The sequence below is a fragment of the Schistocerca nitens genome, unplaced genomic scaffold (genome assembly GCF_023898315.1).
Source record: "Schistocerca nitens isolate TAMUIC-IGC-003100 unplaced genomic scaffold, iqSchNite1.1 HiC_scaffold_291, whole genome shotgun sequence".
In the NCBI taxonomy this organism is placed as follows: Eukaryota; Metazoa; Arthropoda; class Insecta; order Orthoptera; family Acrididae; genus Schistocerca; species Schistocerca nitens.
Genome location: NW_026045829.1, coordinates 18,639 through 41,269, shown reverse-complemented (window position 1 = coordinate 41,269; position 22,631 = coordinate 18,639). Strand labels below are relative to the sequence as shown.

Genomic DNA, 22,631 nt, shown 5'->3' with positions numbered 1-22,631 from the left:
ACAGGAGGTGCTACGAGCAGCTGTGCGTCTCACACACGCGACGGCGCGCTCGCCAATTCGGCAATCGTTCTGCTGGGACGTCGGGCGCGCACTCCGCGCCGTCCTCGAGGAACTCGCTGTTGCGGAAGGAGGTGCTTTCGTCAAATGCGGCCGAAAACTAACATTTTGTGTGTTGGGAGAAGAGCCGAATGCGAATTCTGCCGTGCGCCTACAGTATATGTACGCCAACGGCCATACCATGTTAAATACACCGGTTCTCGTCCGATCACCGAAGTTAAGCCACATCGGGCCCGGTTAGTACTTGGATGGGTGACCGCCTGGGACCACCGGGTGCTGTTGGCTCCCCTTCTTTTTTTCTTCCTTTTTATATCGCTACTCCTGCCAGCCCTCTTTCGATACTACCCTTCTGTTGTGACAAAGACGTTTCCTTAAGCATTTTAAACTACTGTAATGGTGCGAAAACAAAAAAAAATAAAATAAAATAAAAATGAACCAATAAAAATGGTACTTTTGGCTCCCCTGCATTTTTTCCTTTTTAAGCCGCCATCCTGCCAGCAGTCGTTTCATACTACCTTTCTGTTATGACAAAGATGCTTTCTTAAGCATTTTAAAGTAATGCAACGGTACGATAATGCGGTAATTAACTCAGTTTGAGGGAGAATGTGCTAACGAAGTTTGCCGGGAAGTCTTTGAAAACGATAAAACAGTACGAATCTGCCCTGAAATGCGTCAGCGCCTATTGTTGTGCTGCACTGTACAGTTCCAAATTTGATTTGTAATCATAAATTTATTCCTTAGTCGCGTCGTCTAGTCCCGCAGACGTTTGTCGTGCTTGCGCCGTCATATGGACCACGACCCGAGCGGCAGCGAGCGGCAGTCGAGCAAAGTCGGGCCAAGTCGGTACGGGGACAGGGATAGGAAAGGTGCGAATGCACTGCCAACTATGCAAACACCCGGTGTGAGGCGAAGCGAGGCGAGGAAGCTCACATCGCTACCAGTGGCGCCCTCCAGCACGACACTGCCACACCCCGCACAGAGCATACGCCTGGACACCAGGGACGAGATACGCCTTCCGCGAGTGTCGAAGGTTGCACGCGACAAGCGAATGACAGGAGGTGCTACGAGCAGCTGTGCGTCTCACACACGCGACGGCGCGCTCGCCAATTCGGCAATCGTTCTGCTGGGACGTCGGGCGCGCACTCCGCGCCGTCCTCGAGGAACTCGCTGTTGCGGAAGGAGGTGCTTTCGTCAAATGCGGCCGAAAACTAACATTTTGTGTGTTGGGAGAAGAGCCGAATGCGAATTCTGCCGTGCGCCTACAGTATATGTACGCCAACGGCCATACCATGTTAAATACACCGGTTCTCGTCCGATCACCGAAGTTAAGCCACATCGGGCCCGGTTAGTACTTGGATGGGTGACCGCCTGGGACCACCGGGTGCTGTTGGCTCCCCTTCTTTTTTTCTTCCTTTTTATATCGCTACTCCTGCCAGCCCTCTTTCGATACTACCCTTCTGTTGTGACAAAGACGTTTCCTTAAGCATTTTAAACTACTGTAATGGTGCGAAAACAAAAAAAAATAAAATAAAATAAAAATGAACCAATAAAAATGGTACTTTTGGCTCCCCTGCATTTTTTCCTTTTTAAGCCGCCATCCTGCCAGCAGTCGTTTCATACTACCTTTCTGTTATGACAAAGATGCTTTCTTAAGCATTTTAAAGTAATGCAACGGTACGATAATGCGGTAATTAACTCAGTTTGAGGGAGAATGTGCTAACGAAGTTTGCCGGGAAGTCTTTGAAAACGATAAAACAGTACGAATCTGCCCTGAAATGCGTCAGCGCCTATTGTTGTGCTGCACTGTACAGTTCCAAATTTGATTTGTAATCATAAATTTATTCCTTAGTCGCGTCGTCTAGTCCCGCAGACGTTTGTCGTGCTTGCGCCGTCATATGGACCACGACCCGAGCGGCAGCGAGCGGCAGTCGAGCAAAGTCGGGCCAAGTCGGTACGGGGACAGGGATAGGAAAGGTGCGAATGCACTGCCAACTATGCAAACACCCGGTGTGAGGCGAAGCGAGGCGAGGAAGCTCACATCGCTACCAGTGGCGCCCTCCAGCACGACACTGCCACACCCCGCACAGAGCATACGCCTGGACACCAGGGACGAGATACGCCTTCCGCGAGTGTCGAAGGTTGCACGCGACAAGCGAATGACAGGAGGTGCTACGAGCAGCTGTGCGTCTCACACACGCGACGGCGCGCTCGCCAATTCGGCAATCGTTCTGCTGGGACGTCGGGCGCGCACTCCGCGCCGTCCTCGAGGAACTCGCTGTTGCGGAAGGAGGTGCTTTCGTCAAATGCGGCCGAAAACTAACATTTTGTGTGTTGAGAGAAGAGCCGAATGCGAATTGTGCCGTGCGCCTACAGTATATGTACGCCAACGGCCATACCATGTTAAATACACCGGTTCTCGTCCGATCACCGAAGTTAAGCCACATCGGGCCCGGTTAGTACTTGGATGGGTGACCGCCTGGGACCACCGGGTGCTGTTGGCTCCCCTTCTTTTTTTCTTCCTTTTTATATCGCTACTCCTGCCAGCCCTCTTTCGATACTACCCTTCTGTTGTGACAAAGACGTTTCCTTAAGCATTTTAAACTACTGTAATGGTGCGAAAACAAAAAAAAATAAAATAAAATAAAAATGAACCAATAAAAATGGTACTTTTGGCTCCCCTGCATTTTTTCCTTTTTAAGCCGCCATCCTGCCAGCAGTCGTTTCATACTACCTTTCTGTTATGACAAAGATGCTTTCTTAAGCATTTTAAAGTAATGCAACGGTACGATAATGCGGTAATTAACTCAGTTTGAGGGAGAATGTGCTAACGAAGTTTGCCGGGAAGTCTTTGAAAACGATAAAACAGTACGAATCTGCCCTGAAATGCGTCAGCGCCTATTGTTGTGCTGCACTGTACAGTTCCAAATTTGATTTGTAATCATAAATTTATTCCTTAGTCGCGTCGTCTAGTCCCGCAGACGTTTGTCGTGCTTGCGCCGTCATATGGACCACGACCCGAGCGGCAGTCGAGCAAAGTCGGGCCAAGTCGGTACGGGGACAGGGATAGGAAAGGTGCGAATGCACTGCCAACTATGCAAACACCCGGTGTGAGGCGAAGCGAGGCGAGGAAGCTCACATCGCTACCAGTGGCGCCCTCCAGCACGACACTGCCACACCCCGCACAGAGCATACGCCTGGACACCAGGGACGAGATACGCCTTCCGCGAGTGTCGAAGGTTGCACGCGACAAGCGAATGACAGGAGGTGCTACGAGCAGCTGTGCGTCTCACACACGCGACGGCGCGCTCGCCAATTCGGCAATCGTTCTGCTGGGACGTCGGGCGCGCACTCCGCGCCGTCCTCGAGGAACTCGCTGTTGCGGAAGGAGGTGCTTTCGTCAAATGCGGCCGAAAACTAACATTTTGTGTGTTGGGAGAAGAGCCGAATGCGAATTCTGCCGTGCGCCTACAGTATATGTACGCCAACGGCCATACCATGTTAAATACACCGGTTCTCGTCCGATCACCGAAGTTAAGCCACATCGGGCCCGGTTAGTACTTGGATGGGTGACCGCCTGGGACCACCGGGTGCTGTTGGCTCCCCTTCTTTTTTTCTTCCTTTTTATATCGCTACTCCTGCCAGCCCTCTTTCGATACTACCCTTCTGTTGTGACAAAGACGTTTCCTTAAGCATTTTAAACTACTGTAATGGTGCGAAAACAAAAAAAAATAAAATAAAATAAAAATGAACCAATAAAAATGGTACTTTTGGCTCCCCTGCATTTTTTCCTTTTTAAGCCGCCATCCTGCCAGCAGTCGTTTCATACTACCTTTCTGTTATGACAAAGATGCTTTCTTAAGCATTTTAAAGTAATGCAACGGTACGATAATGCGGTAATTAACTCAGTTTGAGGGAGAATGTGCTAACGAAGTTTGCCGGGAAGTCTTTGAAAACGATAAAACAGTACGAATCTGCCCTGAAATGCGTCAGCGCCTATTGTTGTGCTGCACTGTACAGTTCCAAATTTGATTTGTAATCATAAATTTATTCCTTAGTCGCGTCGTCTAGTCCCGCAGACGTTTGTCGTGCTTGCGCCGTCATATGGACCACGACCCGAGCGGCAGTCGAGCAAAGTCGGGCCAAGTCGGTACGGGGACAGGGATAGGAAAGGTGCGAATGCACTGCCAACTATGCAAACACCCGGTGTGAGGCGAAGCGAGGCGAGGAAGCTCACATCGCTACCAGTGGCGCCCTCCAGCACGACACTGCCACACCCCGCACAGAGCATACGCCTGGACACCAGGGACGAGATACGCCTTCCGCGAGTGTCGAAGGTTGCACGCGACAAGCGAATGACAGGAGGTGCTACGAGCAGCTGTGCGTCTCACACACGCGACGGCGCGCTCGCCAATTCGGCAATCGTTCTGCTGGGACGTCGGGCGCGCACTCCGCGCCGTCCTCGAGGAACTCGCTGTTGCGGAAGGAGGTGCTTTCGTCAAATGCGGCCGAAAACTAACATTTTGTGTGTTGGGAGAAGAGCCGAATGCGAATTCTGCCGTGCGCCTACAGTATATGTACGCCAACGGCCATACCATGTTAAATACACCGGTTCTCGTCCGATCACCGAAGTTAAGCCACATCGGGCCCGGTTAGTACTTGGATGGGTGACCGCCTGGGACCACCGGGTGCTGTTGGCTCCCCTTCTTTTTTTCTTCCTTTTTATATCGCTACTCCTGCCAGCCCTCTTTCGATACTACCCTTCTGTTGTGACAAAGACGTTTCCTTAAGCATTTTAAACTACTGTAATGGTGCGAAAACAAAAAAAAATAAAATAAAATAAAAATGAACCAATAAAAATGGTACTTTTGGCTCCCCTGCATTTTTTCCTTTTTAAGCCGCCATCCTGCCAGCAGTCGTTTCATACTACCTTTCTGTTATGACAAAGATGCTTTCTTAAGCATTTTAAAGTAATGCAACGGTACGATAATGCGGTAATTAACTCAGTTTGAGGGAGAATGTGCTAACGAAGTTTGCCGGGAAGTCTTTGAAAACGATAAAACAGTACGAATCTGCCCTGAAATGCGTCAGCGCCTATTGTTGTGCTGCACTGTACAGTTCCAAATTTGATTTGTAATCATAAATTTATTCCTTAGTCGCGTCGTCTAGTCCCGCAGACGTTTGTCGTGCTTGCGCCGTCATATGGACCACGACCCGAGCGGCAGCGAGCGGCAGTCGAGCAAAGTCGGGCCAAGTCGGTACGGGGACAGGGATAGGAAAGGTGCGAATGCACTGCCAACTATGCAAACACCCGGTGTGAGGCGAAGCGAGGCGAGGAAGCTCACATCGCTACCAGTGGCGCCCTCCAGCACGACACTGCCACACCCCGCACAGAGCATACGCCTGGACACCAGGGACGAGATACGCCTTCCGCGAGTGTCGAAGGTTGCACGCGACAAGCGAATGACAGGAGGTGCTACGAGCAGCTGTGCGTCTCACACACGCGACGGCGCGCTCGCCAATTCGGCAATCGTTCTGCTGGGACGTCGGGCGCGCACTCCGCGCCGTCCTCGAGGAACTCGCTGTTGCGGAAGGAGGTGCTTTCGTCAAATGCGGCCGAAAACTAACATTTTTTGTGTTGGGAGAAGAGCCGAATGCGAATTCTGCCGTGCGCCTACAGTATATGTACGCCAACGGCCATACCATGTTAAATACACCGGTTCTCGTCCGATCACCGAAGTTAAGCCACATCGGGCCCGGTTAGTACTTGGATGGGTGACCGCCTGGGACCACCGGGTGCTGTTGGCTCCCCTTCTTTTTTTCTTCCTTTTTATATCGCTACTCCTGCCAGCCCTCTTTCGATACTACCCTTCTGTTGTGACAAAGACGTTTCCTTAAGCATTTTAAACTACTGTAATGGTGCGAAAACAAAAAAAAATAAAATAAAATAAAAATGAACCAATAAAAATGGTACTTTTGGCTCCCCTGCATTTTTTCCTTTTTAAGCCGCCATCCTGCCAGCAGTCGTTTCATACTACCTTTCTGTTATGACAAAGATGCTTTCTTAAGCATTTTAAAGTAATGCAACGGTACGATAATGCGGTAATTAACTCAGTTTGAGGGAGAATGTGCTAACGAAGTTTGCCGGGAAGTCTTTGAAAACGATAAAACAGTACGAATCTGCCCTGAAATGCGTCAGCGCCTATTGTTGTGCTGCACTGTACAGTTCCAAATTTGATTTGTAATCATAAATTTATTCCTTAGTCGCGTCGTCTAGTCCCGCAGACGTTTGTCGTGCTTGCGCCGTCATATGGACCACGACCCGAGCGGCAGCGAGCGGCAGTCGAGCAAAGTCGGGCCAAGTCGGTACGGGGACAGGGATAGGAAAGGTGCGAATGCACTGCCAACTATGCAAACACCCGGTGTGAGGCGAAGCGAGGCGAGGAAGCTCACATCGCTACCAGTGGCGCCCTCCAGCACGACACTGCCACACCCCGCACAGAGCATACGCCTGGACACCAGGGACGAGATACGCCTTCCGCGAGTGTCGAAGGTTGCACGCGACAAGCGAATGACAGGAGGTGCTACGAGCAGCTGTGCGTCTCACACACGCGACGGCGCGCTCGCCAATTCGGCAATCGTTCTGCTGGGACGTCGGGCGCGCACTCCGCGCCGTCCTCGAGGAACTCGCTGTTGCGGAAGGAGGTGCTTTCGTCAAATGCGGCCGAAAACTAACATTTTGTGTGTTGGGAGAAGAGCCGAATGCGAATTCTGCCGTGCGCCTACAGTATATGTACGCCAACGGCCATACCATGTTAAATACACCGGTTCTCGTCCGATCACCGAAGTTAAGCCACATCGGGCCCGGTTAGTACTTGGATGGGTGACCGCCTGGGACCACCGGGTGCTGTTGGCTCCCCTTCTTTTTTTCTTCCTTTTTATATCGCTACTCCTGCCAGCCCTCTTTCGATACTACCCTTCTGTTGTGACAAAGACGTTTCCTTAAGCATTTTAAACTACTGTAATGGTGCGAAAACAAAAAAAAATAAAATAAAATAAAAATGAACCAATAAAAATGGTACTTTTGGCTCCCCTGCATTTTTTCCTTTTTAAGCCGCCATCCTGCCAGCAGTCGTTTCATACTACCTTTCTGTTATGACAAAGATGCTTTCTTAAGCATTTTAAAGTAATGCAACGGTACGATAATGCGGTAATTAACTCAGTTTGAGGGAGAATGTGCTAACGAAGTTTGCCGGGAAGTCTTTGAAAACGATAAAACAGTACGAATCTGCCCTGAAATGCGTCAGCGCCTATTGTTGTGCTGCACTGTACAGTTCCAAATTTGATTTGTAATCATAAATTTATTCCTTAGTCGCGTCGTCTAGTCCCGCAGACGTTTGTCGTGCTTGCGCCGTCATATGGACCACGACCCGAGCGGCAGCGAGCGGCAGTCGAGCAAAGTCGGGCCAAGTCGGTACGGGGACAGGGATAGGAAAGGTGCGAATGCACTGCCAACTATGCAAACACCCGGTGTGAGGCGAAGCGAGGCGAGGAAGCTCACATCGCTACCAGTGGCGCCCTCCAGCACGACACTGCCACACCCCGCACAGAGCATACGCCTGGACACCAGGGACGAGATACGCCTTCCGCGAGTGTCGAAGGTTGCACGCGACAAGCGAATGACAGGAGGTGCTACGAGCAGCTGTGCGTCTCACACACGCGACGGCGCGCTCGCCAATTCGGCAATCGTTCTGCTGGGACGTCGGGCGCGCACTCCGCGCCGTCCTCGAGGAACTCGCTGTTGCGGAAGGAGGTGCTTTCGTCAAATGCGGCCGAAAACTAACATTTTTTGTGTTGGGAGAAGAGCCGAATGCGAATTCTGCCGTGCGCCTACAGTATATGTACGCCAACGGCCATACCATGTTAAATACACCGGTTCTCGTCCGATCACCGAAGTTAAGCCACATCGGGCCCGGTTAGTACTTGGATGGGTGACCGCCTGGGACCACCGGGTGCTGTTGGCTCCCCTTCTTTTTTTCTTCCTTTTTATATCGCTACTCCTGCCAGCCCTCTTTCGATACTACCCTTCTGTTGTGACAAAGACGTTTCCTTAAGCATTTTAAACTACTGTAATGGTGCGAAAACAAAAAAAAATAAAATAAAATAAAAATGAACCAATAAAAATGGTACTTTTGGCTCCCCTGCATTTTTTCCTTTTTAAGCCGCCATCCTGCCAGCAGTCGTTTCATACTACCTTTCTGTTATGACAAAGATGCTTTCTTAAGCATTTTAAAGTAATGCAACGGTACGATAATGCGGTAATTAACTCAGTTTGAGGGAGAATGTGCTAACGAAGTTTGCCGGGAAGTCTTTGAAAACGATAAAACAGTACGAATCTGCCCTGAAATGCGTCAGCGCCTATTGTTGTGCTGCACTGTACAGTTCCAAATTTGATTTGTAATCATAAATTTATTCCTTAGTCGCGTCGTCTAGTCCCGCAGACGTTTGTCGTGCTTGCGCCGTCATATGGACCACGACCCGAGCGGCAGCGAGCGGCAGTCGAGCAAAGTCGGGCCAAGTCGGTACGGGGACAGGGATAGGAAAGGTGCGAATGCACTGCCAACTATGCAAACACCCGGTGTGAGGCGAAGCGAGGCGAGGAAGCTCACATCGCTACCAGTGGCGCCCTCCAGCACGACACTGCCACACCCCGCACAGAGCATACGCCTGGACACCAGGGACGAGATACGCCTTCCGCGAGTGTCGAAGGTTGCACGCGACAAGCGAATGACAGGAGGTGCTACGAGCAGCTGTGCGTCTCACACACGCGACGGCGCGCTCGCCAATTCGGCAATCGTTCTGCTGGGACGTCGGGCGCGCACTCCGCGCCGTCCTCGAGGAACTCGCTGTTGCGGAAGGAGGTGCTTTCGTCAAATGCGGCCGAAAACTAACATTTTGTGTGTTGGGAGAAGAGCCGAATGCGAATTCTGCCGTGCGCCTACAGTATATGTACGCCAACGGCCATACCATGTTAAATACACCGGTTCTCGTCCGATCACCGAAGTTAAGCCACATCGGGCCCGGTTAGTACTTGGATGGGTGACCGCCTGGGACCACCGGGTGCTGTTGGCTCCCCTTCTTTTTTTCTTCCTTTTTATATCGCTACTCCTGCCAGCCCTCTTTCGATACTACCCTTCTGTTGTGACAAAGACGTTTCCTTAAGCATTTTAAACTACTGTAATGGTGCGAAAACAAAAAAAAATAAAATAAAATAAAAATGAACCAATAAAAATGGTACTTTTGGCTCCCCTGCATTTTTTCCTTTTTAAGCCGCCATCCTGCCAGCAGTCGTTTCATACTACCTTTCTGTTATGACAAAGATGCTTTCTTAAGCATTTTAAAGTAATGCAACGGTACGATAATGCGGTAATTAACTCAGTTTGAGGGAGAATGTGCTAACGAAGTTTGCCGGGAAGTCTTTGAAAACGATAAAACAGTACGAATCTGCCCTGAAATGCGTCAGCGCCTATTGTTGTGCTGCACTGTACAGTTCCAAATTTGATTTGTAATCATAAATTTATTCCTTAGTCGCGTCGTCTAGTCCCGCAGACGTTTGTCGTGCTTGCGCCGTCATATGGACCACGACCCGAGCGGCAGCGAGCGGCAGTCGAGCAAAGTCGGGCCAAGTCGGTACGGGGACAGGGATAGGAAAGGTGCGAATGCACTGCCAACTATGCAAACACCCGGTGTGAGGCGAAGCGAGGCGAGGAAGCTCACATCGCTACCAGTGGCGCCCTCCAGCACGACACTGCCACACCCCGCACAGAGCATACGCCTGGACACCAGGGACGAGATACGCCTTCCGCGAGTGTCGAAGGTTGCACGCGACAAGCGAATGACAGGAGGTGCTACGAGCAGCTGTGCGTCTCACACACGCGACGGCGCGCTCGCCAATTCGGCAATCGTTCTGCTGGGACGTCGGGCGCGCACTCCGCGCCGTCCTCGAGGAACTCGCTGTTGCGGAAGGAGGTGCTTTCGTCAAATGCGGCCGAAAACTAACATTTTGTGTGTTGGGAGAAGAGCCGAATGCGAATTCTGCCGTGCGCCTACAGTATATGTACGCCAACGGCCATACCATGTTAAATACACCGGTTCTCGTCCGATCACCGAAGTTAAGCCACATCGGGCCCGGTTAGTACTTGGATGGGTGACCGCCTGGGACCACCGGGTGCTGTTGGCTCCCCTTCTTTTTTTCTTCCTTTTTATATCGCTACTCCTGCCAGCCCTCTTTCGATACTACCCTTCTGTTGTGACAAAGACGTTTCCTTAAGCATTTTAAACTACTGTAATGGTGCGAAAACAAAAAAAAATAAAATAAAATAAAAATGAACCAATAAAAATGGTACTTTTGGCTCCCCTGCATTTTTTCCTTTTTAAGCCGCCATCCTGCCAGCAGTCGTTTCATACTACCTTTCTGTTATGACAAAGATGCTTTCTTAAGCATTTTAAAGTAATGCAACGGTACGATAATGCGGTAATTAACTCAGTTTGAGGGAGAATGTGCTAACGAAGTTTGCCGGGAAGTCTTTGAAAACGATAAAACAGTACGAATCTGCCCTGAAATGCGTCAGCGCCTATTGTTGTGCTGCACTGTACAGTTCCAAATTTGATTTGTAATCATAAATTTATTCCTTAGTCGCGTCGTCTAGTCCCGCAGACGTTTGTCGTGCTTGCGCCGTCATATGGACCACGACCCGAGCGGCAGCGAGCGGCAGTCGAGCAAAGTCGGGCCAAGTCGGTACGGGGACAGGGATAGGAAAGGTGCGAATGCACTGCCAACTATGCAAACACCCGGTGTGAGGCGAAGCGAGGCGAGGAAGCTCACATCGCTACCAGTGGCGCCCTCCAGCACGACACTGCCACACCCCGCACAGAGCATACGCCTGGACACCAGGGACGAGATACGCCTTCCGCGAGTGTCGAAGGTTGCACGCGACAAGCGAATGACAGGAGGTGCTACGAGCAGCTGTGCGTCTCACACACGCGACGGCGCGCTCGCCAATTCGGCAATCGTTCTGCTGGGACGTCGGGCGCGCACTCCGCGCCGTCCTCGAGGAACTCGCTGTTGCGGAAGGAGGTGCTTTCGTCAAATGCGGCCGAAAACTAACATTTTGTGTGTTGGGAGAAGAGCCGAATGCGAATTCTGCCGTGCGCCTACAGTATATGTACGCCAACGGCCATACCATGTTAAATACACCGGTTCTCGTCCGATCACCGAAGTTAAGCCACATCGGGCCCGGTTAGTACTTGGATGGGTGACCGCCTGGGACCACCGGGTGCTGTTGGCTCCCCTTCTTTTTTTCTTCCTTTTTATATCGCTACTCCTGCCAGCCCTCTTTCGATACTACCCTTCTGTTGTGACAAAGACGTTTCCTTAAGCATTTTAAACTACTGTAATGGTGCGAAAACAAAAAAAAATAAAATAAAATAAAAATGAACCAATAAAAATGGTACTTTTGGCTCCCCTGCATTTTTTCCTTTTTAAGCCGCCATCCTGCCAGCAGTCGTTTCATACTACCTTTCTGTTATGACAAAGATGCTTTCTTAAGCATTTTAAAGTAATGCAACGGTACGATAATGCGGTAATTAACTCAGTTTGAGGGAGAATGTGCTAACGAAGTTTGCCGGGAAGTCTTTGAAAACGATAAAACAGTACGAATCTGCCCTGAAATGCGTCAGCGCCTATTGTTGTGCTGCACTGTACAGTTCCAAATTTGATTTGTAATCATAAATTTATTCCTTAGTCGCGTCGTCTAGTCCCGCAGACGTTTGTCGTGCTTGCGCCGTCATATGGACCACGACCCGAGCGGCAGCGAGCGGCAGTCGAGCAAAGTCGGGCCAAGTCGGTACGGGGACAGGGATAGGAAAGGTGCGAATGCACTGCCAACTATGCAAACACCCGGTGTGAGGCGAAGCGAGGCGAGGAAGCTCACATCGCTACCAGTGGCGCCCTCCAGCACGACACTGCCACACCCCGCACAGAGCATACGCCTGGACACCAGGGACGAGATACGCCTTCCGCGAGTGTCGAAGGTTGCACGCGACAAGCGAATGACAGGAGGTGCTACGAGCAGCTGTGCGTCTCACACACGCGACGGCGCGCTCGCCAATTCGGCAATCGTTCTGCTGGGACGTCGGGCGCGCACTCCGCGCCGTCCTCGAGGAACTCGCTGTTGCGGAAGGAGGTGCTTTCGTCAAATGCGGCCGAAAACTAACATTTTGTGTGTTGGGAGAAGAGCCGAATGCGAATTCTGCCGTGCGCCTACAGTATATGTACGCCAACGGCCATACCATGTTAAATACACCGGTTCTCGTCCGATCACCGAAGTTAAGCCACATCGGGCCCGGTTAGTACTTGGATGGGTGACCGCCTGGGACCACCGGGTGCTGTTGGCTCCCCTTCTTTTTTTCTTCCTTTTTATATCGCTACTCCTGCCAGCCCTCTTTCGATACTACCCTTCTGTTGTGACAAAGACGTTTCCTTAAGCATTTTAAACTACTGTAATGGTGCGAAAACAAAAAAAAATAAAATAAAATAAAAATGAACCAATAAAAATGGTACTTTTGGCTCCCCTGCATTTTTTCCTTTTTAAGCCGCCATCCTGCCAGCAGTCGTTTCATACTACCTTTCTGTTATGACAAAGATGCTTTCTTAAGCATTTTAAAGTAATGCAACGGTACGATAATGCGGTAATTAACTCAGTTTGAGGGAGAATGTGCTAACGAAGTTTGCCGGGAAGTCTTTGAAAACGATAAAACAGTACGAATCTGCCCTGAAATGCGTCAGCGCCTATTGTTGTGCTGCACTGTACAGTTCCAAATTTGATTTGTAATCATAAATTTATTCCTTAGTCGCGTCGTCTAGTCCCGCAGACGTTTGTCGTGCTTGCGCCGTCATATGGACCACGACCCGAGCGGCAGCGAGCGGCAGTCGAGCAAAGTCGGGCCAAGTCGGTACGGGGACAGGGATAGGAAAGGTGCGAATGCACTGCCAACTATGCAAACACCCGGTGTGAGGCGAAGCGAGGCGAGGAAGCTCACATCGCTACCAGTGGCGCCCTCCAGCACGACACTGCCACACCCCGCACAGAGCATACGCCTGGACACCAGGGACGAGATACGCCTTCCGCGAGTGTCGAAGGTTGCACGCGACAAGCGAATGACAGGAGGTGCTACGAGCAGCTGTGCGTTTCACACACGCGACGGCGCGCTCGCCAATTCGGCAATCGTTCTGCTGGGACGTCGGGCGCGCACTCCGCGCCGTCCTCGAGGAACTCGCTGTTGCGGAAGGAGGTGCTTTCGTCAAATGCGGCCGAAAACTAACATTTTGTGTGTTGGGAGAAGAGCCGAATGCGAATTCTGCCGTGCGCCTACAGTATATGTACGCCAACGGCCATACCATGTTAAATACACCGGTTCTCGTCCGATCACCGAAGTTAAGCCACATCGGGCCCGGTTAGTACTTGGATGGGTGACCGCCTGGGACCACCGGGTGCTGTTGGCTCCCCTTCTTTTTTTCTTCCTTTTTATATCGCTACTCCTGCCAGCCCTCTTTCGATACTACCCTTCTGTTGTGACAAAGACGTTTCCTTAAGCATTTTAAACTACTGTAATGGTGCGAAAACAAAAAAAAATAAAATAAAATAAAAATGAACCAATAAAAATGGTACTTTTGGCTCCCCTGCATTTTTTCCTTTTTAAGCCGCCATCCTGCCAGCAGTCGTTTCATACTACCTTTCTGTTATGACAAAGATGCTTTCTTAAGCATTTTAAAGTAATGCAACGGTACGATAATGCGGTAATTAACTCAGTTTGAGGGAGAATGTGCTAACGAAGTTTGCCGGGAAGTCTTTGAAAACGATAAAACAGTACGAATCTGCCCTGAAATGCGTCAGCGCCTATTGTTGTGCTGCACTGTACAGTTCCAAATTTGATTTGTAATCATAAATTTATTCCTTAGTCGCGTCGTCTAGTCCCGCAGACGTTTGTCGTGCTTGCGCCGTCATATGGACCACGACCCGAGCGGCAGCGAGCGGCAGTCGAGCAAAGTCGGGCCAAGTCGGTACGGGGACAGGGATAGGAAAGGTGCGAATGCACTGCCAACTATGCAAACACCCGGTGTGAGGCGAAGCGAGGCGAGGAAGCTCACATCGCTACCAGTGGCGCCCTCCAGCACGACACTGCCACACCCCGCACAGAGCATACGCCTGGACACCAGGGACGAGATACGCCTTCCGCGAGTGTCGAAGGTTGCACGCGACAAGCGAATGACAGGAGGTGCTACGAGCAGCTGTGCGTTTCACACACGCGACGGCGCGCTCGCCAATTCGGCAATCGTTCTGCTGGGACGTCGGGCGCGCACTCCGCGCCGTCCTCGAGGAACTCGCTGTTGCGGAAGGAGGTGCTTTCGTCAAATGCGGCCGAAAACTAACATTTTGTGTGTTGGGAGAAGAGCCGAATGCGAATTCTGCCGTGCGCCTACAGTATATGTACGCCAACGGCCATACCATGTTAAATACACCGGTTCTCGTCCGATCACCGAAGTTAAGCCACATCGGGCCCGGTTAGTACTTGGATGGGTGACCGCCTGGGACCACCGGGTGCTGTTGGCTCCCCTTCTTTTTTTCTTCCTTTTTATATCGCTACTCCTGCCAGCCCTCTTTCGATACTACCCTTCTGTTGTGACAAAGACGTTTCCTTAAGCATTTTAAACTACTGTAATGGTGCGAAAACAAAAAAAAATAAAATAAAATAAAAATGAACCAATAAAAATGGTACTTTTGGCTCCCCTGCATTTTTTCCTTTTTAAGCCGCCATCCTGCCAGCAGTCGTTTCATACTACCTTTCTGTTATGACAAAGATGCTTTCTTAAGCATTTTAAAGTAATGCAACGGTACGATAATGCGGTAATTAACTCAGTTTGAGGGAGAATGTGCTAACGAAGTTTGCCGGGAAGTCTTTGAAAACGATAAAACAGTACGAATCTGCCCTGAAATGCGTCAGCGCCTATTGTTGTGCTGCACTGTACAGTTCCAAATTTGATTTGTAATCATAAATTTATTCCTTAGTCGCGTCGTCTAGTCCCGCAGACGTTTGTCGTGCTTGCGCCGTCATATGGACCACGACCCGAGCGGCAGCGAGCGGCAGTCGAGCAAAGTCGGGCCAAGTCGGTACGGGGACAGGGATAGGAAAGGTGCGAATGCACTGCCAACTATGCAAACACCCGGTGTGAGGCGAAGCGAGGCGAGGAAGCTCACATCGCTACCAGTGGCGCCCTCCAGCACGACACTGCCACACCCCGCACAGAGCATACGCCTGGACACCAGGGACGAGATACGCCTTCCGCGAGTGTCGAAGGTTGCACGCGACAAGCGAATGACAGGAGGTGCTACGAGCAGCTGTGCGTTTCACACACGCGACGGCGCGCTCGCCAATTCGGCAATCGTTCTGCTGGGACGTCGGGCGCGCACTCCGCGCCGTCCTCGAGGAACTCGCTGTTGCGGAAGGAGGTGCTTTCGTCAAATGCGGCCGAAAACTAACATTTTGTGTGTTGGGAGAAGAGCCGAATGCGAATTCTGCCGTGCGCCTACAGTATATGTACGCCAACGGCCATACCATGTTAAATACACCGGTTCTCGTCCGATCACCGAAGTTAAGCCACATCGGGCCCGGTTAGTACTTGGATGGGTGACCGCCTGGGACCACCGGGTGCTGTTGGCTCCCCTTCTTTTTTTCTTCCTTTTTATATCGCTACTCCTGCCAGCCCTCTTTCGATACTACCCTTCTGTTGTGACAAAGACGTTTCCTTAAGCATTTTAAACTACTGTAATGGTGCGAAAACAAAAAAAAATAAAATAAAATAAAAATGAACCAATAAAAATGGTACTTTTGGCTCCCCTGCATTTTTTCCTTTTTAAGCCGCCATCCTGCCAGCAGTCGTTTCATACTACCTTTCTGTTATGACAAAGATGCTTTCTTAAGCATTTTAAAGTAATGCAACGGTACGATAATGCGGTAATTAACTCAGTTTGAGGGAGAATGTGCTAACGAAGTTTGCCGGGAAGTCTTTGAAAACGATAAAACAGTACGAATCTGCCCTGAAATGCGTCAGCGCCTATTGTTGTGCTGCACTGTACAGTTCCAAATTTGATTTGTAATCATAAATTTATTCCTTAGTCGCGTCGTCTAGTCCCGCAGACGTTTGTCGTGCTTGCGCCGTCATATGGACCACGACCCGAGCGGCAGCGAGCGGCAGTCGAGCAAAGTCGGGCCAAGTCGGTACGGGGACAGGGATAGGAAAGGTGCGAATGCACTGCCAACTATGCAAACACCCGGTGTGAGGCGAAGCGAGGCGAGGAAGCTCACATCGCTACCAGTGGCGCCCTCCAGCACGACACTGCCACACCCCGCACAGAGCATACGCCTGGACACCAGGGACGAGATACGCCTTCCGCGAGTGTCGAAGGTTGCACGCGACAAGCGAATGACAGGAGGTGCTACGAGCAGCTGTGCGTTTCACACACGCGACGGCGCGCTCGCCAATTCGGCAATCGTTCTGCTGGGACGTCGGGCGCGCACTCCGCGCCGTCCTCGAGGAACTCGCTGTTGCGGAAGGAGGTGCTTTCGTCAAATGCGGCCGAAAACTAACATTTTGTGTGTTGGGAGAAGAGCCGAATGCGAATTCTGCCGTGCGCCTACAGTATATGTACGCCAACGGCCATACCATGTTAAATACACCGGTTCTCGTCCGATCACCGAAGTTAAGCCACATCGGGCCCGGTTAGTACTTGGATGGGTGACCGCCTGGGACCACCGGGTGCTGTTGGCTCCCCTTCTTTTTTTCTTCCTTTTTATATCGCTACTCCTGCCAGCCCTCTTTCGATACTACCCTTCTGTTGTGACAAAGACGTTTCCTTAAGCATTTTAAACTACTGTAATGGTGCGAAAACAAAAAAAAATAAAATAAAATAAAAATGAACCAATAAAAATGGTACTTTTGGCTCCCCTGCATTTTTTCCTTTTTAAGCCGCCATCCTGCCAGCAGTCGTTTCATACTACCTTTCTGTTATGACAAAGATGCTTTCTTAAGCATTTTAAAGTAATGCAACGGTACGATAATGCGGTAATTAACTCAGTTTGAGGGAGAATGTGCTAACGAAGTTTGCCGGGAAGTCTTTGAAAACGATAAAACAGTACGAATCTGCCCTGAAATGCGTCAGCGCCTATTGTTGTGCTGCACTGTACAGTTCCAAATTTGATTTGTAATCATAAATTTATTCCTTAGTCGCGTCGTCTAGTCCCGCAGACGTTTGTCGTGCTTGCGCCGTCATATGGACCACGACCCGAGCGGCAGCGAGCGGCAGTCGAGCAAAGTCGGGCCAAGTCGGTACGGGGACAGGGATAGGAAAGGTGCGAATGCACTGCCAACTATGCAAACACCCGGTGTGAGGCGAAGCGAGGCGAGGAAGCTCACATCGCTACCAGTGGCGCCCTCCAGCACGACACTGCCACACCCCGCACAGAGCATACGCCTGGACACCAGGGACGAGATACGCCTTCCGCGAGTGTCGAAGGTTGCACGCGACAAGCGAATGACAGGAGGTGCTACGAGCAGCTGTGCGTTTCACACACGCGACGGCGCGCTCGCCAATTCGGCAATCGTTCTGCTGGGACGTCGGGCGCGCACTCCGCGCCGTCCTCGAGGAACTCGCTGTTGCGGAAGGAGGTGCTTTCGTCAAATGCGGCCGAAAACTAACATTTTGTGTGTTGGGAGAAGAGCCGAATGCGAATTCTGCCGTGCGCCTACAGTATATGTACGCCAACGGCCATACCATGTTAAATACACCGGTTCTCGTCCGATCACCGAAGTTAAGCCACATCGGGCCCGGTTAGTACTTGGATGGGTGACCGCCTGGGACCACCGGGTGCTGTTGGCTCCCCTTCTTTTTTTCTTCCTTTTTATATCGCTACTCCTGCCAGCCCTCTTTCGATACTACCCTTCTGTTGTGACAAAGACGTTTCCTTAAGCATTTTAAACTACTGTAATGGTGCGAAAACAAAAAAAAATAAAATAAAATAAAAATGAACCAATAAAAATGGTACTTTTGGCTCCCCTGCATTTTTTCCTTTTTAAGCCGCCATCCTGCCAGCAGTCGTTTCATACTACCTTTCTGTTATGACAAAGATGCTTTCTTAAGCATTTTAAAGTAATGCAACGGTACGATAATGCGGTAATTAACTCAGTTTGAGGGAGAATGTGCTAACGAAGTTTGCCGGGAAGTCTTTGAAAACGATAAAACAGTACGAATCTGCCCTGAAATGCGTCAGCGCCTATTGTTGTGCTGCACTGTACAGTTCCAAATTTGATTTGTAATCATAAATTTATTCCTTAGTCGCGTCGTCTAGTCCCGCAGACGTTTGTCGTGCTTGCGCCGTCATATGGACCACGACCCGAGCGGCAGTCGAGCAAAGTCGGGCCAAGTCGGTACGGGGACAGGGATAGGAAAGGTGCGAATGCACTGCCAACTATGCAAACACCCGGTGTGAGGCGAAGCGAGGCGAGGAAGCTCACATCGCTACCAGTGGCGCCCTCCAGCACGACACTGCCACACCCCGCACAGAGCATACGCCTGGACACCAGGGACGAGATACGCCTTCCGCGAGTGTCGAAGGTTGCACGCGACAAGCGAATGACAGGAGGTGCTACGAGCAGCTGTGCGTTTCACACACGCGACGGCGCGCTCGCCAATTCGGCAATCGTTCTGCTGGGACGTCGGGCGCGCACTCCGCGCCGTCCTCGAGGAACTCGCTGTTGCGGAAGGAGGTGCTTTCGTCAAATGCGGCCGAAAACTAACATTTTGTGTGTTGGGAGAAGAGCCGAATGCGAATTCTGCCGTGCGCCTACAGTATATGTACGCCAACGGCCATACCATGTTAAATACACCGGTTCTCGTCCGATCACCGAAGTTAAGCCACATCGGGCCCGGTTAGTACTTGGATGGGTGACCGCCTGGGACCACCGGGTGCTGTTGGCTCCCCTTCTTTTTTTCTTCCTTTTTATATCGCTACTCCTGCCAGCCCTCTTTCGATACTACCCTTCTGTTGTGACAAAGACGTTTCCTTAAGCATTTTAAACTACTGTAATGGTGCGAAAACAAAAAAAAATAAAATAAAATAAAAATGAACCAATAAAAATGGTACTTTTGGCTCCCCTGCATTTTTTCCTTTTTAAGCCGCCATCCTGCCAGCAGTCGTTTCATACTACCTTTCTGTTATGACAAAGATGCTTTCTTAAGCATTTTAAAGTAATGCAACGGTACGATAATGCGGTAATTAACTCAGTTTGAGGGAGAATGTGCTAACGAAGTTTGCCGGGAAGTCTTTGAAAACGATAAAACAGTACGAATCTGCCCTGAAATGCGTCAGCGCCTATTGTTGTGCTGCACTGTACAGTTCCAAATTTGATTTGTAATCATAAATTTATTCCTTAGTCGCGTCGTCTAGTCCCGCAGACGTTTGTCGTGCTTGCGCCGTCATATGGACCACGACCCGAGCGGCAGCGAGCGGCAGTCGAGCAAAGTCGGGCCAAGTCGGTACGGGGACAGGGATAGGAAAGGTGCGAATGCACTGCCAACTATGCAAACACCCGGTGTGAGGCGAAGCGAGGCGAGGAAGCTCACATCGCTACCAGTGGCGCCCTCCAGCACGACACTGCCACACCCCGCACAGAGCATACGCCTGGACACCAGGGACGAGATACGCCTTCCGCGAGTGTCGAAGGTTGCACGCGACAAGCGAATGACAGGAGGTGCTACGAGCAGCTGTGCGTTTCACACACGCGACGGCGCGCTCGCCAATTCGGCAATCGTTCTGCTGGGACGTCGGGCGCGCACTCCGCGCCGTCCTCGAGGAACTCGCTGTTGCGGAAGGAGGTGCTTTCGTCAAATGCGGCCGAAAACTAACATTTTGTGTGTTGGGAGAAGAGCCGAATGCGAATTCTGCCGTGCGCCTACAGTATATGTACGCCAACGGCCATACCATGTTAAATACACCGGTTCTCGTCCGATCACCGAAGTTAAGCCACATCGGGCCCGGTTAGTACTTGGATGGGTGACCGCCTGGGACCACCGGGTGCTGTTGGCTCCCCTTCTTTTTTTCTTCCTTTTTATATCGCTACTCCTGCCAGCCCTCTTTCGATACTACCCTTCTGTTGTGACAAAGACGTTTCCTTAAGCATTTTAAACTACTGTAATGGTGCGAAAACAAAAAAAAATAAAATAAAATAAAAATGAACCAATAAAAATGGTACTTTTGGCTCCCCTGCATTTTTTCCTTTTTAAGCCGCCATCCTGCCAGCAGTCGTTTCATACTACCTTTCTGTTATGACAAAGATGCTTTCTTAAGCATTTTAAAGTAATGCAACGGTACGATAATGCGGTAATTAACTCAGTTTGAGGGAGAATGTGCTAACGAAGTTTGCCGGGAAGTCTTTGAAAACGATAAAACAGTACGAATCTGCCCTGAAATGCGTCAGCGCCTATTGTTGTGCTGCACTGTACAGTTCCAAATTTGATTTGTAATCATAAATTTATTCCTTAGTCGCGTCGTCTAGTCCCGCAGACGTTTGTCGTGCTTGCGCCGTCATATGGACCACGACCCGAGCGGCAGTCGAGCAAAGTCGGGCCAAGTCGGTACGGGGACAGGGATAGGAAAGGTGCGAATGCACTGCCAACTATGCAAACACCCGGTGTGAGGCGAAGCGAGGCGAGGAAGCTCACATCGCTACCAGTGGCGCCCTCCAGCACGACACTGCCACACCCCGCACAGAGCATACGCCTGGACACCAGGGACGAGATACGCCTTCCGCGAGTGTCGAAGGTTGCACGCGACAAGCGAATGACAGGAGGTGCTACGAGCAGCTGTGCGTTTCACACACGCGACGGCGCGCTCGCCAATTCGGCAATCGTTCTGCTGGGACGTCGGGCGCGCACTCCGCGCCGTCCTCGAGGAACTCGCTGTTGCGGAAGGAGGTGCTTTCGTCAAATGCGGCCGAAAACTAACATTTTGTGTGTTGGGAGAAGAGCCGAATGCGAATTCTGCCGTGCGCCTACAGTATATGTACGCCAACGGCCATACCATGTTAAATACACCGGTTCTCGTCCGATCACCGAAGTTAAGCCACATCGGGCCCGGTTAGTACTTGGATGGGTGACCGCCTGGGACCACCGGGTGCTGTTGGCTCCCCTTCTTTTTTTCTTCCTTTTTATATCGCTACTCCTGCCAGCCCTCTTTCGATACTACCCTTCTGTTGTGACAAAGACGTTTCCTTAAGCATTTTAAACTACTGTAATGGTGCGAAAACAAAAAAAAATAAAATAAAATAAAAATGAACCAATAAAAATGGTACTTTTGGCTCCCCTGCATTTTTTCCTTTTTAAGCCGCCATCCTGCCAGCAGTCGTTTCATACTACCTTTCTGTTATGACAAAGATGCTTTCTTAAGCATTTTAAAGTAATGCAACGGTACGATAATGCGGTAATTAACTCAGTTTGAGGGAGAATGTGCTAACGAAGTTTGCCGGGAAGTCTTTGAAAACGATAAAACAGTACGAATCTGCCCTGAAATGCGTCAGCGCCTATTGTTGTGCTGCACTGTACAGTTCCAAATTTGATTTGTAATCATAAATTTATTCCTTAGTCGCGTCGTCTAGTCCCGCAGACGTTTGTCGTGCTTGCGCCGTCATATGGACCACGACCCGAGCGGCAGCGAGCGGCAGTCGAGCAAAGTCGGGCCAAGTCGGTACGGGGACAGGGATAGGAAAGGTGCGAATGCACTGCCAACTATGCAAACACCCGGTGTGAGGCGAAGCGAGGCGAGGAAGCTCACATCGCTACCAGTGGCGCCCTCCAGCACGACACTGCCACACCCCGCACAGAGCATACGCCTGGACACCAGGGACGAGATACGCCTTCCGCGAGTGTCGAAGGTTGCACGCGACAAGCGAATGACAGGAGGTGCTACGAGCAGCTGTGCGTTTCACACACGCGACGGCGCGCTCGCCAATTCGGCAATCGTTCTGCTGGGACGTCGGGCGCGCACTCCGCGCCGTCCTCGAGGAACTCGCTGTTGCGGAAGGAGGTGCTTTCGTCAAATGCGGCCGAAAACTAACATTTTGTGTGTTGGGAGAAGAGCCGAATGCGAATTCTGCCGTGCGCCTACAGTATATGTACGCCAACGGCCATACCATGTTAAATACACCGGTTCTCGTCCGATCACCGAAGTTAAGCCACATCGGGCCCGGTTAGTACTTGGATGGGTGACCGCCTGGGACCACCGGGTGCTGTTGGCTCCCCTTCTTTTTTTCTTCCTTTTTATATCGCTACTCCTGCCAGCCCTCTTTCGATACTACCCTTCTGTTGTGACAAAGACGTTTCCTTAAGCATTTTAAACTACTGTAATGGTGCGAAAACAAAAAAAAATAAAATAAAATAAAAATGAACCAATAAAAATGGTACTTT

At 50.7% G+C, this 22,631-nt stretch overlaps 21 non-coding genes across 21 annotated transcripts; all 21 read left to right on the top strand.

Moving 5' to 3' along the window:
• The first annotated feature begins 223 nt into the window (after positions 1-223).
• LOC126225825 (5S ribosomal RNA) lies at positions 224-342 on the top strand. The gene has a single exon (XR_007543709.1). It is a non-coding gene; the product is annotated as a 5S ribosomal RNA (ribosomal RNA).
• A 989-nt stretch (positions 343-1,331) lies between these two features.
• Positions 1,332-1,450, top strand: LOC126225824 (5S ribosomal RNA). The gene has a single exon (XR_007543708.1). It is a non-coding gene; the product is annotated as a 5S ribosomal RNA (ribosomal RNA).
• A 989-nt stretch (positions 1,451-2,439) lies between these two features.
• Positions 2,440-2,558, top strand: LOC126225958 (5S ribosomal RNA). Its single transcript, XR_007543825.1, has one exon. It is a non-coding gene; the product is annotated as a 5S ribosomal RNA (ribosomal RNA).
• A 979-nt stretch (positions 2,559-3,537) lies between these two features.
• On the top strand, positions 3,538-3,656 carry LOC126225957 (5S ribosomal RNA). Its single transcript, XR_007543824.1, has one exon. It is a non-coding gene; the product is annotated as a 5S ribosomal RNA (ribosomal RNA).
• Positions 3,657-4,635: 979 nt separating this feature from the next.
• LOC126225956 (5S ribosomal RNA) lies at positions 4,636-4,754 on the top strand. The gene has a single exon (XR_007543823.1). It is a non-coding gene; the product is annotated as a 5S ribosomal RNA (ribosomal RNA).
• A 989-nt stretch (positions 4,755-5,743) lies between these two features.
• On the top strand, positions 5,744-5,862 carry LOC126225955 (5S ribosomal RNA). The gene has a single exon (XR_007543822.1). It is a non-coding gene; the product is annotated as a 5S ribosomal RNA (ribosomal RNA).
• A 989-nt stretch (positions 5,863-6,851) lies between these two features.
• Positions 6,852-6,970, top strand: LOC126225953 (5S ribosomal RNA). The gene has a single exon (XR_007543821.1). It is a non-coding gene; the product is annotated as a 5S ribosomal RNA (ribosomal RNA).
• A 989-nt stretch (positions 6,971-7,959) lies between these two features.
• On the top strand, positions 7,960-8,078 carry LOC126225951 (5S ribosomal RNA). Its single transcript, XR_007543819.1, has one exon. It is a non-coding gene; the product is annotated as a 5S ribosomal RNA (ribosomal RNA).
• Positions 8,079-9,067: 989 nt separating this feature from the next.
• On the top strand, positions 9,068-9,186 carry LOC126225950 (5S ribosomal RNA). The gene has a single exon (XR_007543818.1). It is a non-coding gene; the product is annotated as a 5S ribosomal RNA (ribosomal RNA).
• A 989-nt stretch (positions 9,187-10,175) lies between these two features.
• LOC126225949 (5S ribosomal RNA) lies at positions 10,176-10,294 on the top strand. Its single transcript, XR_007543817.1, has one exon. It is a non-coding gene; the product is annotated as a 5S ribosomal RNA (ribosomal RNA).
• A 989-nt stretch (positions 10,295-11,283) lies between these two features.
• LOC126225948 (5S ribosomal RNA) lies at positions 11,284-11,402 on the top strand. Its single transcript, XR_007543816.1, has one exon. It is a non-coding gene; the product is annotated as a 5S ribosomal RNA (ribosomal RNA).
• A 989-nt stretch (positions 11,403-12,391) lies between these two features.
• On the top strand, positions 12,392-12,510 carry LOC126225947 (5S ribosomal RNA). Its single transcript, XR_007543815.1, has one exon. It is a non-coding gene; the product is annotated as a 5S ribosomal RNA (ribosomal RNA).
• Positions 12,511-13,499: 989 nt separating this feature from the next.
• On the top strand, positions 13,500-13,618 carry LOC126225946 (5S ribosomal RNA). Its single transcript, XR_007543814.1, has one exon. It is a non-coding gene; the product is annotated as a 5S ribosomal RNA (ribosomal RNA).
• A 989-nt stretch (positions 13,619-14,607) lies between these two features.
• Positions 14,608-14,726, top strand: LOC126225945 (5S ribosomal RNA). Its single transcript, XR_007543813.1, has one exon. It is a non-coding gene; the product is annotated as a 5S ribosomal RNA (ribosomal RNA).
• A 989-nt stretch (positions 14,727-15,715) lies between these two features.
• LOC126225944 (5S ribosomal RNA) lies at positions 15,716-15,834 on the top strand. The gene has a single exon (XR_007543812.1). It is a non-coding gene; the product is annotated as a 5S ribosomal RNA (ribosomal RNA).
• A 989-nt stretch (positions 15,835-16,823) lies between these two features.
• LOC126225942 (5S ribosomal RNA) lies at positions 16,824-16,942 on the top strand. The gene has a single exon (XR_007543811.1). It is a non-coding gene; the product is annotated as a 5S ribosomal RNA (ribosomal RNA).
• Positions 16,943-17,931: 989 nt separating this feature from the next.
• Positions 17,932-18,050, top strand: LOC126225941 (5S ribosomal RNA). The gene has a single exon (XR_007543810.1). It is a non-coding gene; the product is annotated as a 5S ribosomal RNA (ribosomal RNA).
• Positions 18,051-19,029: 979 nt separating this feature from the next.
• LOC126225939 (5S ribosomal RNA) lies at positions 19,030-19,148 on the top strand. Its single transcript, XR_007543808.1, has one exon. It is a non-coding gene; the product is annotated as a 5S ribosomal RNA (ribosomal RNA).
• A 989-nt stretch (positions 19,149-20,137) lies between these two features.
• On the top strand, positions 20,138-20,256 carry LOC126225938 (5S ribosomal RNA). The gene has a single exon (XR_007543807.1). It is a non-coding gene; the product is annotated as a 5S ribosomal RNA (ribosomal RNA).
• Positions 20,257-21,235: 979 nt separating this feature from the next.
• On the top strand, positions 21,236-21,354 carry LOC126225937 (5S ribosomal RNA). Its single transcript, XR_007543806.1, has one exon. It is a non-coding gene; the product is annotated as a 5S ribosomal RNA (ribosomal RNA).
• A 989-nt stretch (positions 21,355-22,343) lies between these two features.
• Positions 22,344-22,462, top strand: LOC126225936 (5S ribosomal RNA). The gene has a single exon (XR_007543805.1). It is a non-coding gene; the product is annotated as a 5S ribosomal RNA (ribosomal RNA).
• The last annotated feature ends 169 nt before the right edge of the window (positions 22,463-22,631 follow it).